Source organism: Geotrypetes seraphini, chromosome 8 (assembly GCF_902459505.1).
Source record: "Geotrypetes seraphini chromosome 8, aGeoSer1.1, whole genome shotgun sequence".
Classification (NCBI taxonomy): Eukaryota; Metazoa; Chordata; class Amphibia; order Gymnophiona; family Dermophiidae; genus Geotrypetes; species Geotrypetes seraphini.
In genome coordinates this window covers 123,486,493-123,501,453 of record NC_047091.1, presented here as the reverse complement: position 1 = coordinate 123,501,453, position 14,961 = coordinate 123,486,493, and the positions used below count along the sequence as shown (strand labels likewise).

Genomic DNA, 14,961 nt, shown 5'->3' with positions numbered 1-14,961 from the left:
CTAGATGGTCCATGATGGCCTCTCTCTACCACTGCAGTGTTTACTATTATAGTTCAAAGGTGCAATGTGGAGTTGGTAAAATCTACAGACTCCTTTCAAGTTTCAAAATTAAAAAAAAAACAAAAAAACAACCCCAAAAACCCTTACAAAACATTATAACATATGGTAAAGTTACTTTATATTTTTGTTCAAATTTCAAACAGTTTGTGGTCTATTAGCCCTAATTCTGAGCACAAATATCCCGTCTCTGTAATTAAATCAAATTTCTCTTATATTTTCTATACATAGTGGGAGATTTGGGCCCCTTTTACTAAACCGCGATAGCGGTTATTAGAGCCGGGAGCCACACTGAATACCTCGCACTGCTCCCGACGCTCATAGAGCTCCTATGAGTGTCAGGAGAAGCACGCAGCATTCAGCGCAGCTCTCAGCGCTAAAAACGCTAGCACGGTTTAGTAAAAAGGGGGCCTTGGTGTAGCCCTAATGATTAGTGCAGCAGGCTTTGATCCTGGTGAATACTCTATTCCCATCTGTCACCTCCAGTTCAGACCAGTAAAAATCAATGGCCACAACAGATCTGAAAAGCTGAAGCAAACTTATTTTCAATCCAAACATTTTGGCCTTGCCAGGTGCTCAGTGGTAAACTGAAGATAAGAATATGTGAACAAAACAGTGTTCAACATCCTTAATTTCTACAATTCCTAAGGGGTATCTAAAGCAGGGCTGCCCAAGTCGGTCCTCAAGATTTACTGGCAGCCCTGATCTAAAGGAAAAATACAAAAAAATATCCGTAAGTATGCTCAGAGTCCCAGACATAGCAAAAGTGTTACTGGTCTCAAATTTAAGCTTAAGATATAATAATTGCACACAAGATTTTGCATAGTGTATCGCAAATTGCGTGCCGTGGCGAGATTCCAGGTATGCAGTGAGACGCCGGTGAGGAGAGGCACCGGCTGACTACCTACAGGACGTGCTTCTTGCGGCGTCTCACAGCACACCTGGAATCTCGCCTGGAATCCTCTTGCGGCACCCTCCCCCAATACACTGGCGACTCAAGGTCCCGTCTGGAAGGCCTTTGCGCATGCGTTGACATGATGATATCACAGATGGTCGGAGTCAATTGCTGAGTAAAGTGGACTTTATTTTCCATATGTCTAAACTGACTGCTTTGTTACATAATCGTCTTACTCCCTTTCTTAAGGTATGGGACCCCTATATTAGATGGTGTGAGTCCATGACTTTTGGTTCTGTTAGTCGCAACCATCTTGTACTGTTTCTATTTGCATCATTGACCCTGGGGTGGGGGAGGGAAGGGGGGCTGGTTTTACAAGTTGTTGTCTTGTGCATTGTACTGAAGCGTTATTGTACAACATTTTGCATTGTTGGGATCTTGGGGGGTGAGGGAGGAAGGAGAGGGATTGTTTTACTGCGATATCCTTGTTTTGTCTCTGTTGTACCTCTGAGGCTTTGTATTTCTATGCAAAAATTTAAATAAACATATGATATCACAGATGCACGCGACATCGTGTCTACGTCTGCACAATTCCAGATGCCCTGCCGTCACGGAACAGGGTTTAGTGTGCCACGGCTCCCCGAAGTTTGCGAGACACTGTCATAGCAAAATCTCCAAAACATTAATATGAAAAAAATATATGAAAGAGCTCTTTTGACTTAAATTAGCCATATCAGCAGGGTTACCAGCCATAAGGATTTCCCCGGACATATCCTCCTTTTCGAGGACATGGCTGGGGGTCTGAACGGCTTTTCAAAACCTGGCACTTTGTCCTGGTTTTGAAAAGCATCCTTGAAATTGCTTCGGGCAGGAGGGCATCCGATCATGTGCTTATGCCATGTGTTGACATCACGTGCATGCAATGTCATCGCATCACATCTGCCCATGCACAGATGCCCTCCTGCCCAACAAGAGCAGACAGCAGAGCTGGGGCGGGATGGGGAGAACTGGGCAGGCCTGGGGGCAGGTCTAGGGGTCTGGGTTTTACTAAAGTAAAATCTGGTAACCCTAATTATCAGGGTTCTGACATAGACCATATTTCAACACCTGCTTCAGGGAACCCGATGCAAAAGGCTAAGCCTTGTGTGCAGTGATTTTATCTTGAGCCTAAATTTAACACTTTTGCTGTCTCTGGGTCTCTGAGCACTTACATATTCAATGTGCTAATTCCTTTTGATACACCTTAAGAAATGTAGAATTTAAAGGTACCGAACACTGTGTTGTTTACATATTCTTATATTGTCCTTAATATTTTTGTGAATTTTTTTCCCCCATTTTTGTCACTGGTAAACTAAACCAGCATGTATGTGAACTGCCAGAGGTGGAGGTAAATTTACAAGCAAAAAACTACCTCCCCCCAATAAATCCTTCCCCACTGCAGCTCCTTGTGACCTTGGGCAAGTCACTTAACCCTCCCCAAGTAACCCAGGTACCAACAAACGAAAAAAATCAACTTAGTGTATGAGCCCACTAGGAACAGAGAAAGTACCTGAATTACCCTGTCTCCCAGGCTCTATCATCAGCTCACTGGTTCCCCATAGCCAAATGTGTCTTCAAGGGCCTGATGCTAGCGTTCAAATCCTTCACACAACATGGCGCTGGGCTATATGACAACCAAGCTTCCTCTGTACCTCCCTAACATGTCCCTCCGGGCTCCCAGGATGAAATACACCTCAAAAGGCCTCCAGGTAGTGCCCTTCAACTGCAAACTGCTAAATGACATTCCTACTAACACTTCATATCGGCCCACAGGAATTAACTGCCCCCACAGATTAGATCTCTTGAAGGACTCCCCAACTTTAGAAAAGCAATAAACACATAACTCTTCACCTAACTCCCCCACCCGATAGATTACAAATAAATGTATATTGATAATAAGATCCTCGGTATGTGTTGCGTATTGGAAAAACCTTGCAGTATAACTATGGCAAATTGCAAGCTGTAAACTGTATATTATGTATGTTAGCCTGTAACCTGTTCTGAGCTCTTTGGAAAGGACAGGATACAAAACAAAATACATACATACAGCCAACCAGCACTGATCTAACAGTACTATAGAAATGATTAGTAATATAGTGTACAGACTCCACAGCCCCGGCAAGGAGCTGATGTGGTGTTTCATGTAAGAACTTGCATATTCATTTACCCATGTTAAAACTCAAAGGGGCACACAGGATTGGCCCACATTTAATAAAAGGTTAGCAGGCTGCTACAGTTAGCGTGAAAACCACAGCCGTGAATAATTTTTTTTTTTTTTTCAGATACAGATCCTGTTTTTTTAAAAAGTCACATGCGCTGCAGACTCCGGTTCCAATACATTAAGCATTCAGTCCTGTGATTCTTTCCAGAGACTATAGCAACACCAGCTTCAAGAAACACAGGGGGGGGGATGCTAAGTATTTTCTGCACCAATATAGGGCAATTGCTCACACACAGGAATTCTGCTTCCCATGGGTAACAGCCCATCCAGAGGTGGAAGCGCACTGGGCCAGAAAACTAAAGAAATCTGAAAGTAGTACATTCTTCACTATGGGGCTTCCTTTAAATAAAAAGCCAATATGGTCTAAGATCAAAATCTACACCCTGCTGACACAAGAAGGCAGGTGCTTATAGTAAGCTAAAAATAGAATGCAATGGCAGCCTGGGAAGCATTCTGTTCACTTTTGATGAGCAGCGCTATTGTACTGTGGAATTTGACTCAAGGCAGGCATCCAACAAACTGGTTTCAATTTACCACCATGTGCCTGGCATGGCCAAAATGTTTGGACTGAAAATAAACATTTGCTTCAGCTTTTCAGGTCTGTTACGGGAACTGATCGTACAGTTCTGCATAGGAGGTGACCAGCACAAGCTCACTTTATAACTAGCAGTAGACAGGATATTCAATGGGGGTCACCTTCCTGAGAAAGCAGGCGGGGAGGGCGACTGAAGACGGTGGAGAGATTATCTAATCAAAACAGGCGCTGTCCAATTTAAGTGGGTGGCACATCAACCACAAAAGCAACTCACAGTTACTTAGGGAAATGCAAAGAACTAGAGAAGCAAGGCTTCTTCACTTTAAGAGGTACCAAAGTTCACACCTGCAGGAGCCTCAGAGATGAAGCAGTCATTACGAAAGGTAAAATGGACGAGCTAATGTTAATAGTTAAGGTGCATACAGAACCTCTGAACATTTTTTTTAATCGGTTACAGAACACTGATAGAAGTTGTAATCCACCTCTTGGGTACACTCTGGCAGCACTTATGTTTGGTAACTGCTAAAAGTGGAGGTAAATTTACAAACCCCTCCAAGCCACAAAATTTTCAATAATGAGTCTTGGCTCCCAACAGCCCTCTTATATAGTGTGTGATGTATACCAGAACTGAAGGGGGTGGGTGGGTTTTACTTCAAAATGCCAGACAAACGCTGATCAGGATCACAACAAGGAAGCTCCAGAGTCAAGAGGGGGCAAATTCTAGTCAAGACTTCTGCAGGCAGTCAGGAGGAAGAGCAAGTTACCCCCTTCCCCTTAAATGTTATTTTAGGCGGGTGGAAGTTGGGTAATGTTCTGACAAGTACAATACCCCACTGAAACGCCTTTCCGTTTCTGTTAAGGGGAAAGAATCCCTCGAAGAGCGGTTGCTTTTCTCAGCCATCGTTAATAGAAATCCAATGTACTGGCACCTGTCCCCAAAACGGGGGAGGAGGGGGAGGGTGTCAGTTCTAGTCGTCTCCTTTAAACGCCCTACTCCTTTTCCCTCAAATGCACAGCCCTATAACATTAGGGGACACAACATACCAGATCCCCGAGTCTAAAGAAGTTGGCTATCACCCACACGGCATTGCAGGGAGTTATAGGGCCCCCTCCTCTCCCCAGTCCAGAAAAGCACCCACCTCTTCCATTTCCACGATCAGAAGACATCATCACTCGGCTCTGCAAACTGTGGTCAAGTTAACACCTACTTTCCTACCCTCAGCAACCGCCTGGCCTATAATCAAGAGGCTAATAAGCAGTCTGTAAATTGCCCCCTAGTTCCAGGTTCACGCCCCCACACACTCGATGGGTAATAATGACAGGTACCTCCCCCACTTCACAAACTACCTCAACGATCCCTCTTTTCAGGCTGATTAACAATACTTGGGCCCTCACCACGCTCAGAGGGTAATAATGACAGGTATCTAAACTGTCTCAGCGCCCCCCCTCCCTCGCATGCTCAGCCAATAATGAGAGATCTGCCACCCCCCACCCCCGGCCATGTGCTTACAGCAGCACATTACGCAACGCGCGGTAATGAAGGGGCAAAGAGCCAATGTCTGCCCGCTACCCCCGCGCCTTACCGCCAGCAGCCGCCTCCCGGGTCCCTCCGGCCCCAGATCTTTCATCTGCTCTTTGATTGAGTGGCGCAGGGCTTAATGTGCCCCTCCCCCCGCCCCACCGGCTCCGTGCGCCCATTGGCCGGTCACATGCGGATTCCTGGGCCGTGAATCAGGGCGCGCCAGGGAGCGTCAGCAAAGAGCTATACAACCAGGAGTGTCTGCAAAGAGACACCAGCCAGGGAACGTCTACAAAGAGCTTTGCAATCAGAGAACGTTGGGAGGGGGAGGAGGACAGGGACGATAAGGTATATGCAACTGGTCGTGGAGCGTTTGCAAAGAGCTCTAGAATCAGAGAGGGCCGTAAAGAGACACCAGCCTGAAAGCACCTGCAATCACAAAAACACATCTGCCAAGGAGAGTCTGCAAAACTCTGCATGCAATTCTGCAGCGAGAATATCTGAAAAAAAAAAAAAAAAAAAAAAACACAACAAAACGTTGATGAAGTTGTCTACAAATAACTCTGCAACTAGGGAGTGTATGGGGAAAAAAAAAAAAAAAAAAAAGATACCAGCCAAGGGACACCTGCAAGAATCTTTGCAACCAGTGAACATCTGCAAAGAGACAACAACCAGGAAACGTCTGCATAGAGCTCTTCAATCAGGGAATGTATTCAAAGAACAATATCTACAAAGAGTAGGGTTACCAGATTTTCCCATAGGAAAATCCAGACCCATGGCCACGCCCCCTGGCCCACCCAGTTCCACCTGTGTCACACCCTGTTCCGCCCCCAGACTGCATCCGTGAATGCAACGCAATGATGTCACGTGTGCATGCAACGTCACTGCATTGAACATAAGAACATAAGCAGTGCCTCTGCTGGGTCAGACCAGAGGTCCATCATGCCCAGCAGTCCACTCACGCGGCAGCCCATCAGGTCCAGGAGCTGTATAGTAATCCTCTATCTATACCCTTTTATCCCCTTTTCCTTCAGGAAATTATCTAATCCCTTCTTGAACCCCAAAACCGTACTCTGTCCTATCACACCCTCTGGAAGCACATTCCAGGTGTCCATCACCCTTTGGGTGAAGAATAACTTCCTAGAATTGGTTCTGAATCTGTCCCCTCTTAATTTTTCTGAATGCCCTCTCGTTCTTGTAGTTTTTGAACGTTTGAAGAATCTTACCCTCTCCACTCCCTTCATGCCCCTTCCTGATGTGATTTTGACAGGTTTTGAAAAGTCATCCATACCCCCGGATGTCCTCAAAAAAGAGGGCATGTCTGGGGAAATCTGGGCATCTGGTAACCCTAGCAAAGAGACACTGGCCAGAGAATGGCCCAAATGCACAAAAATCGCCATTAAAACTGTGTGTGTTGCTGTGAGGCCAATAAATTGTCTGATTTGAAAATGGTGATCAATGTTCAAACGGCTTTGCATGCAAATTAGTTTTGCCATAATCCCACCCCATCAATCATTGGAAAAGCAACTTTGACACATGCAGAGAGCCAGCAGGGGAAGCCCCAAAGCAGCCTCCTGCTGCTCAGCTGTTTGGGGTAGGAAGACTTTTTTTTTTTTTTTAAATGGGCACAGATGTGCGTATGTCCCCATTTTTAAAAAGTCATGTCAACCCCCCCAATAATGGCCCTTGAATAAAAGAGGCAGAAGGGTTGCCCACTCCCTCCTGCCTTGGCCACCCAGACCCCCTCCCAATGCCGCTCTATTACCTTATACTGAACAAGACAGCAAGAGGGATGCACTGGGAGGAGCCTAAGGCACTGATTGTCACAGGTGTCTAAGGCCCCTCCTCATGATTGGCTCAGATGCTTAAAGCCCCTCCCCCTGGGGGGTGAAGCCTTAAGCATCTGAGCCAATCATGGCCTTAGGCCCATCCCAGTAGTTTATGGTTTATTTATATCCCGCCTTTTCCCAAAGTGGGTTACATAATTACATCCATATGAATCATTACATCATAAATTACAAACAGTAAAACTAAGTGGGCTATCAGTGCCACACACTCATCTCACACTCCAAAATCAGGCTCCATATTTCATCTGACAAAAGAGATGTCTTTAATAATAGTTTGAAGTTCTGCAAATTCTGCTGTTGGCGTATGTATAAAAGAAGCCTATTCCATTCTTTAGAACCCTTACAAAGAAATATACTGTCCCTAGACCCTTTCAATCTAAGATCTTTAACGGATGGAATTTGTAGTTCTGCAAGCTCTGAAGACCAAAGTTGACGAGGGGGAACATGTGGCAGAATGCTCTCAATCAAGCATTTCGGAGCGAGATTGTGCACACACATATAGACTGTTAACAATAATTTATAAAAAATCCTACAATTTAACTTTAACCAATATAAAGTAACATAGGATTTGGACATATGTTCCCTTCTCCTCAACCTAAACAATGTTCTGATTATCGAATTTTGTGCAACCTGGAGAGCACATGAGGCAGAAGTGGGCACTTCCAAAAGCACCAAATTGCAGTAGTCAAGGCCAGAAAGAAGGATTGTTGGCAGGACCATTTTAAACATACAATTATACAAATATAGCCTAAGGCAGCTCATCATGCAGAGTTTGAAAAACACATTCCAAACCATTGCCTGCACCTGACCCTTAAAAGTAAGCCCTGAGACCACAAGGACTCCCAAATACTTTACCTCTTTTACTATCAGTATGCTTATGTTCAGTAATTCAAGAGCAACAGGGGTATCAGAGCCCAGAGATCTCCCAATACACATCACTTTAGTCTTTTGGACACTCAACTTTAGTCTATTGCAGTCCATCCAACTCTTTATCTCTGCCACAACTTCCTCCATCTTTGATACTGCTGTTTCAAAATCACCTTCAACGGGAAAAAAAATTGAATGTAGTCAGTGTAGAGCCTATAAGACACCGAAGAAGGAGTGGAAAATATGAAAAAGGATCTGCAAAAGTTAGAGGAATGGTCTAATGCCTGGCAACTAAAATTCAATGCAAAGAAATGCAGAGTAATGCATTTGGGGATTAATAATAGGAAGGAATTGTATATGCTGGGAGGAGAGAAGCTGAAATGCACGGACGGGGAGAGGGACCTTGGGGTTATAGTGTCCGAAGATCTAAAGGCAAAAAAACAGTGTGACAGCCCAGAAGGATGCTGGGCTGTATAAAGAGAGGCTTAGTCAGTAGAAGGAAGAAGGTGTTGATGCTCCTGTACAGGTCATTGGTGAGGCCCCACTTGGAGTATTGTGTTCAGTTTTGGAAACCGTATCTGGCGAAAGACGTAAGAAGACTTGAGGCGGTCCAGAGGAGGGCGACGAAAATGATAGGAGGCGTGCTCCAGAAGACGTATGAGGAGAGACTGGAAGCCCTGAATATGTATACCCTAGAAGAAAGGAGAGACAGGGGAGATATGATTCAGACTTTCAAATACTTGAAGGGTATTAAAGTAGAACAAAATCTTTTCCAGAGAAAGGAAAATGGTAAAACCAGAGGACATAATTTGAGGTTGAGGGGTGGTAGATTCAGGGGCAATGTTAGGAAATTCTATTTTACGGAGAGGGTAGTGGATGCCTGGAATGCGCTCCCAAGAGAGGTGGTGGAGAATAAAACTGTGACTGAGTTCAAAGAAGCGTGGGATGAACACAGAAGATTTAGAATCAGAAAATAATATTAAATATTGAACTAGGCCAGTTACTGGGCAGACTTGCAGGTCAGTGTCTGTGTATGGCCCTTTGGTGGAGGATGGGCAGGGGAGGGCTTCAATGGCTGGGAGGGTATAGATGGGCTGGAGTAAGTCTTAACAGAGATTTCGGCAGTTGGAACCCAAGCACAGTACCGGGTAAAGCTTTGGACTCTTGCCCAGAAATAGCTAAGAAGAAAAAAAAAAATTTAAATTGAATCAGGTTGGGCAGACTGGATGGACCATTCGGGTCTTTATCTGCCGTCATCTACTATGTTACTATGTTACTATGTATAAGAGAAACTGGGGCTCTTTTCCCTGAAGAAGCGGCGACTTAGAGGGGATATGATAGAGACTTACAAGATCATGAAGGACATAGAGAAAGTGGAGAGGGACAGATTCGTCAAACTTTCGAAGACTACAAGAACAAGAGGGCATTCGGAAAATTAAAAGGGGACAGATTCATGACCAATGTTAGAAAGTTCTTCTTCACCCAGAGGGTGGTGGACACCTGGAATGCGCTTCCAGAGGGTGTGTTAGGACAGAGTACGATTTTGGGGTTCAAGAAGGGATTGGATGATTTCCTGAAGGAAAAGGGGATAGAAGGGGATAGATAGAGGATTACTATACAGGTCCTGGACCTGATGGGCCGCTGCGTGAGCGGACTGCTGGGCATGATGGACTTCTGGTCTAACCCAGCAGAGGCATTACTTATGTTCTTATGTGACACCAAGACCCATCAGCAATTTGCAGAGAGGTGTAAGATATAGGTTAAACAGTGCTGTCATCAGTGCAGACCCTTGCGGTACTCATGTCCGAACCTCCCTTCAACAGGACAGCTACCCATCAACCAACATCTCCTGCTGTCTCCCAGGCAGAAAAGATCTAAACCAAGCCAGCACCATTCCCCCTATCCTACAACTCTCCAATCTGGCCAACAGTATAATAATAATAATAATTTTATTCTTATATACCGCCATACCCGGTGAGTTCTAGGCGGTTTACATCAATTAAGGTAGTATCTGCGTAGACACGCAGATTTACAAACAATTTTATCAGATGTGAACAAGTTTTAACAATTTTACAGATATAAACGATTTTACAGATATAAACAAGTTACCACAATTTTATCAGATATAAACAAGTTTTAACCAAACTTGACAGAGGATGACGGGAGGTAGTGGAAGCTAGGGAAGAGAGAAGCTATTATTTGGGAGGAGAAGAGCGGGGGGCGAAGTGGTAGGATATGCGGGGGGGGGGGGTGTCGTTAAGGGTCTTGTTTGCTGAATAGGTAGTATTGCATGGTCTAGTGTATCAAAGGCTGCAGATACGTCTAGAAATGTCACCAAATATACCTTCCAGTTCCCGCTATCCAGTCCACACCGGTCCTCATCCAGCATTGAGACCAGGATGAATAGAGAAGGGGAAGGCCCACCATTTTTAAGAGGCAGGCCAGCCAGCAGGAAGGATGAGCATCCCTCCTGTCTTTTTCAGTATAAGTTATGGGGGGGGGGGGCATGGGTCTGAGTGGCTGAGGCAGGAGGGAGTGGGCATCCCTCCTCTTGACAATCTTTGCAGGGGGACAAGAGTGTGTATGTGTGTGGGTCCAGGTAGCCACGATCTTCATGCCGGGGGGGGAGGTTCGGGAGTGTGAGGAGTCTAGATGGCCACAATCTTTATGGGGGGGTAGGAGTGGGGGGGGGGTCAGGTTTGCAAGGCAGGAGGGAGTGGCCATCCGTCTTGCCAATCTTCATGGGCTGAGTCGGGAGGTCTGGGGATCTGTGGCTGATGAGGGGAGCACAATATGGCAGACCTGTTGCTAATTTCATGTCTTCAGAAGTCAGCAAAAGATTTAAGGCGTGCCTAAGCAATGTTAGAGCATTGATCGGAGTGCTCATTTTAATATTAATTACATCATTTTAATACTAATGATGTTGTTTGCATAGTAGAGGGGGAGGCTGCAACGAATGCCAGAAAAACAAGAGGTGGGCCATTGTGTACATTGGTCAGTAAAATAAGGTCAACGCTAAACTGGTTCAACTGGATTAGCGACGCACGTTGAGTTTAGTGGATCCGGGCCAATGTCTGCAAAAAAGGTGTGTAGACAAGAAGTGTCTATACAGAGAAAACAAACCATAAAACACCTGCACAGTATTCTGCAACCAGAGAGTGTCTACAAAGAGACAGCAGTCAAAGGGTCCACTAGGGACAGATATAGTACCTGCATATAATGTTTACAGCACTGTGTACTAGAGGTCTGCACGGGAACGGGAAGCGCGGGAATCCCGCGGGAATCCCTCCTAACCCACGGGGCTCCCATGGGGACCCCCCCTCTTGCCCACGGGACTTCCACGAGGATGGAAGGCTTTGGAAGCAGGGTTCATCCATATAATATAATTGACACATCAGCCTTAATAAAAGAGGGGGTTTTATAAGTTAATTAGCTGAACAGAAAACAAAAAAAGGGTTCCACCAAAGAGATTCCACAAGGAAAACAGCAGTGCAAACACAAAAGAAACTGTGGAATTGATGATTCTGTCAGAAGTAATTGCTGCTTTTTATGGGGACGGGCGGAGATGGAGGTAATTCCTTGCGGGGATGGGTGGGGACGGAGAGGATCCTGACGGGGACGGGTGGGGACGGAGAGGATCCTGGTGGGGACGGGCAGGGATGGGTAGGATTTATGTCCCCATGCAACTCTCTATTGTGTACACCTAGTAGTGCTATAGAAATGATTATTATTAGTAGTAGTCATTGCAAAGAGACATCAGTGAAAGAGTGTCTGCAAAGAACTCTGAACTCAGAAACGGACACTAGCTAAAGAGGCCTGCAAAGAGCTTTGCAACCAGGGAGCCTCTGCAAAGAGTGCTTCAAATCTGGAACATCTGTAAAGAGACACCAACCAGGTAGCATCTTCAAACAGCTCTGCAATTAGGGAGGGTCTGCAAAGAGATACCAGAGAGTGCCTTCAAAGTAGAGCTTTGTAATCAGAAAGTATCAGCAAAGAGATACCAAACAACTGACCATAGGAACCCACTTTTCAAAATGATTGTGGGTGCTGAACACAAAAGTGAATGCTCCCTGGTCACAGTAAAAGAGCTTGTTCAATACTAGAGGTGCTTAGCCACTCACAGAGCTGGCACCTATGTCTGCAACTAGAGAATGTGAGTGTCTGCAAAGAGACATCAGCTAGAGAGAGAGTGCCTTCAAAGGGCTCTGCAACTAGGGAGTGTCTGAAAAAGAGACACCAGCAGAGTCAGACTGCAAAGAGGTCTACAACTAGAATGTCTGCAAAGAGACACCAGCCAGGGAACAGCTAGAAAGAGTTCTGCAACCAGGGAGCATCCACAGATCAGCAAGGGAGTATCTTTAAAGACCTTTGCAAATAGGGAGGATCTGCAAAGAGATAAAGAGTAAAGGGAATGAGACTTGATATACCACTTTTTCTGTGTGGTTTACACAATCAAAGAGACATTAGCCTAGAATAATTCTTCAAAGAGTTCTTCAGCCAGGGAACATCTGCAAAAAGATACCATCCAGGGAGAGCCAGCAAAATGTTTTGCTGCATAGGAGCGCCTGCAAAAGCCTACAGGCAGGGAATGTCTACATTATGCAATCATTCAAGCAGGGAGCAGCAGCAAAGAGCTGGCAGTCAGGCAACATCTGTAGAAAGGCCTGAACCAAGCAATATCTGTAAAGAGACACCAACCAAGGAGAAATATTTAAAGAGATCTGAGTTAAAGAGCATCTACAAAGAGACACCAGCCAGGGAGTGTCTGTAAAATGTTTTACTATCTTGGAGTGTCTGAAGAGCCTACAATCAGGAGATGACTGCAAATAGCTACAATTCAGGCAGGGAGCATAAAAAAAAGCCATAAGCATCTGTAAACAAACACCAGCCAGAAAAAGTCTATAAAAAGGCTCCCGCCAGAGTTAGTATAGTGGAAGCCAGGAAGCATCTGCAAAGAGGCTACAACCAGGCAGGAGTGGGATGGATTTGAAATGTAGGCATCCATAGATAGAGGTTGGGGAGACGACCCTCCACAAAGAAAATATAAAAAAGAATGGGATTATGGACGGTTCTCCTCACCTCTTGGGCTGCTGCACTCTTCCAGTTCTACTGGCTACAGGAGCAATCTACAGAAATGTCAGCCTAGGTTCTTCCAACTCTGTGGAAAGCCTGATCTTGCGCTGATTTCTGTGATAAATGGAAACCCATGCCAAGGAAGCCACACTGTGTCAAAGAGGCTGCTTTAAGGCCCTGCACTGAGGCCTTTGTGTAATCATGCAGCTGGTATAGCAGACTTAAATTGCACCAGCACCTGTCAACATTTGGCTCTAGAGGCGGTTGTCTACTTTGCATATGCTGTCTTAAATTCTGGTCTGCAGCCAACCAGCACCTACAAAGAGCCCCAGGCAGGGGGTGTCTGCAAGGAGGCCCAGCACAGGCTAATGCCTTATCTGCCAGGAGGCTCTGCTTTTGTTACAGAGATCAGGCTAGTGTGGAACTGGTTATGTCAGATCCCAGCCAGCAGGGCACACAACCAGTAACCAAGTGATGCTTATAGTGCAGCTGTCTCTCCCACCCCAAATAAAAGAAAACAGCAATTGAATTATGCAAGCATCAATGACATTCAGTGCCAGTGCTTGCATATATAACCAGACAAACTGGACTGCACAAGAGGGGAATGGAAGGGTATGGGACTTTTATACTGGGGTTTTTATGTGGTTACACATTCAAAGCATACTTATTTTGTACCAGGGGCAATGCTGGATTGGGTGACTTTGTCCAGGATCACAGGGAGCAATGCTGGGATTTGATCCCATAGCCTCTGGGTACTGAGACAGCAGTTCTACCACTAAGCCACTCCTCACCTCCTAAAAAAAGGCACACCTAACTTTGCCCAGTTAGTTATGTGACTACAGCACTGAATATCAGTCACCCCCATATAACATCCCGGCTTTGCCAATTACCTGAATATTTAGTGCTGGTGTTTGGACATGGCCCAACAATTAACATCTGCATCTAATTTAGCTAGTTGAGGTCAGCATTTAAAGAAACACGGACTACTACCAGCTGAATATTGACCAATTTTTTTTAACAGAGTAATATAGCAAAGAGGGTAGATAGAGACCAATATAGCCCATCTAGCCTGCCCAGCAAAGTGTTTAGGTTTGTAATTTCATAATTTACACAATAGTAACAGTGAACAAGCTAAGTATCATTTATATCATCAATCCCTTTAAATGATGAGCTGCTTCCATTCCAGATACACAAACGAGCCCTTTAGCAAGGCCCAAGTCCAGAGGGTGCAGTTATTTTAAAATTGATTGATTGAGCCAGAACTGAACTTCCTGTCTTCATATGCAGAGAGGGGGAGGCTGAGCTGTCATCTGTATGTGCTACTGGTCTAGAATATTTAGATAGGTGGTTTGTAAAATACAAAAATTGGTGTGTAATAAAGCCCAGCGGAGCCAGTCATGCACTTCAGCTGCCAGAAGTATTTTCAAATTCATCTTTAGTTGATACTGCTGAAGGGACCTACCATCTCAGCATCATACAATAATTGAATAAGCAGAACAAGAAAAGAACAACAGACAAGTAGTACAGCTGAGGAGTGGAAAAGGCGGTGAGTCCTACTTCTGAATTTATCTTCTAGCGAGGCCTTACAACATGTGAGCCTGAGATTGGCCCACCTGAGCACTGTATAGATTCACCTTCTTGTCCAGTTTGTCTGTCTTGAGTAGATTGTAAGGTCTTTGAGCAGGGACTGTCTCTTCTATGTTTTGATGTACAGCGCTGTGTAGTGACACTATAGAAATGATAAGTAGTACCATGTTGCCCTGAAAATAAGACAGTGTCATATTAATTTTGGGTCCAAAAAAATGCATTAGGGCTTATTTTCAGGGATGTCTTATTTTTTTCATGTACAACATGAAATCTCTCCCTTCCTCTCCTCTAACCCAATTCTTCCTCTTTCCTTTCTCCCCC

General features: G+C 45.0%; 1 protein-coding gene across 5 annotated transcripts in view; it reads right to left on the bottom strand.

Moving 5' to 3' along the window:
* The window catches only part of ARID3A (AT-rich interaction domain 3A), a 143,052-nt gene extending 129,888 nt beyond the window's left edge, over positions 1 to 13,164 (bottom strand). For 3 of the 5 annotated variants that reach the window (XR_004540306.1, XM_033954280.1, XM_033954284.1), the window contains exon 1: positions 5,331 to 5,422. The gene's annotated coding sequence lies outside the window, so the exon portion shown is untranslated. Of the gene's footprint in view, positions 1 to 4,886; positions 5,155 to 5,330; positions 5,423 to 13,059 lie in introns of those variants that run through there. The other 2 variants (XM_033954283.1, XM_033954282.1) reach the window with 2 other exon arrangements.
* Between the last annotated feature and the right edge of the window lie 1,797 nt (positions 13,165 to 14,961).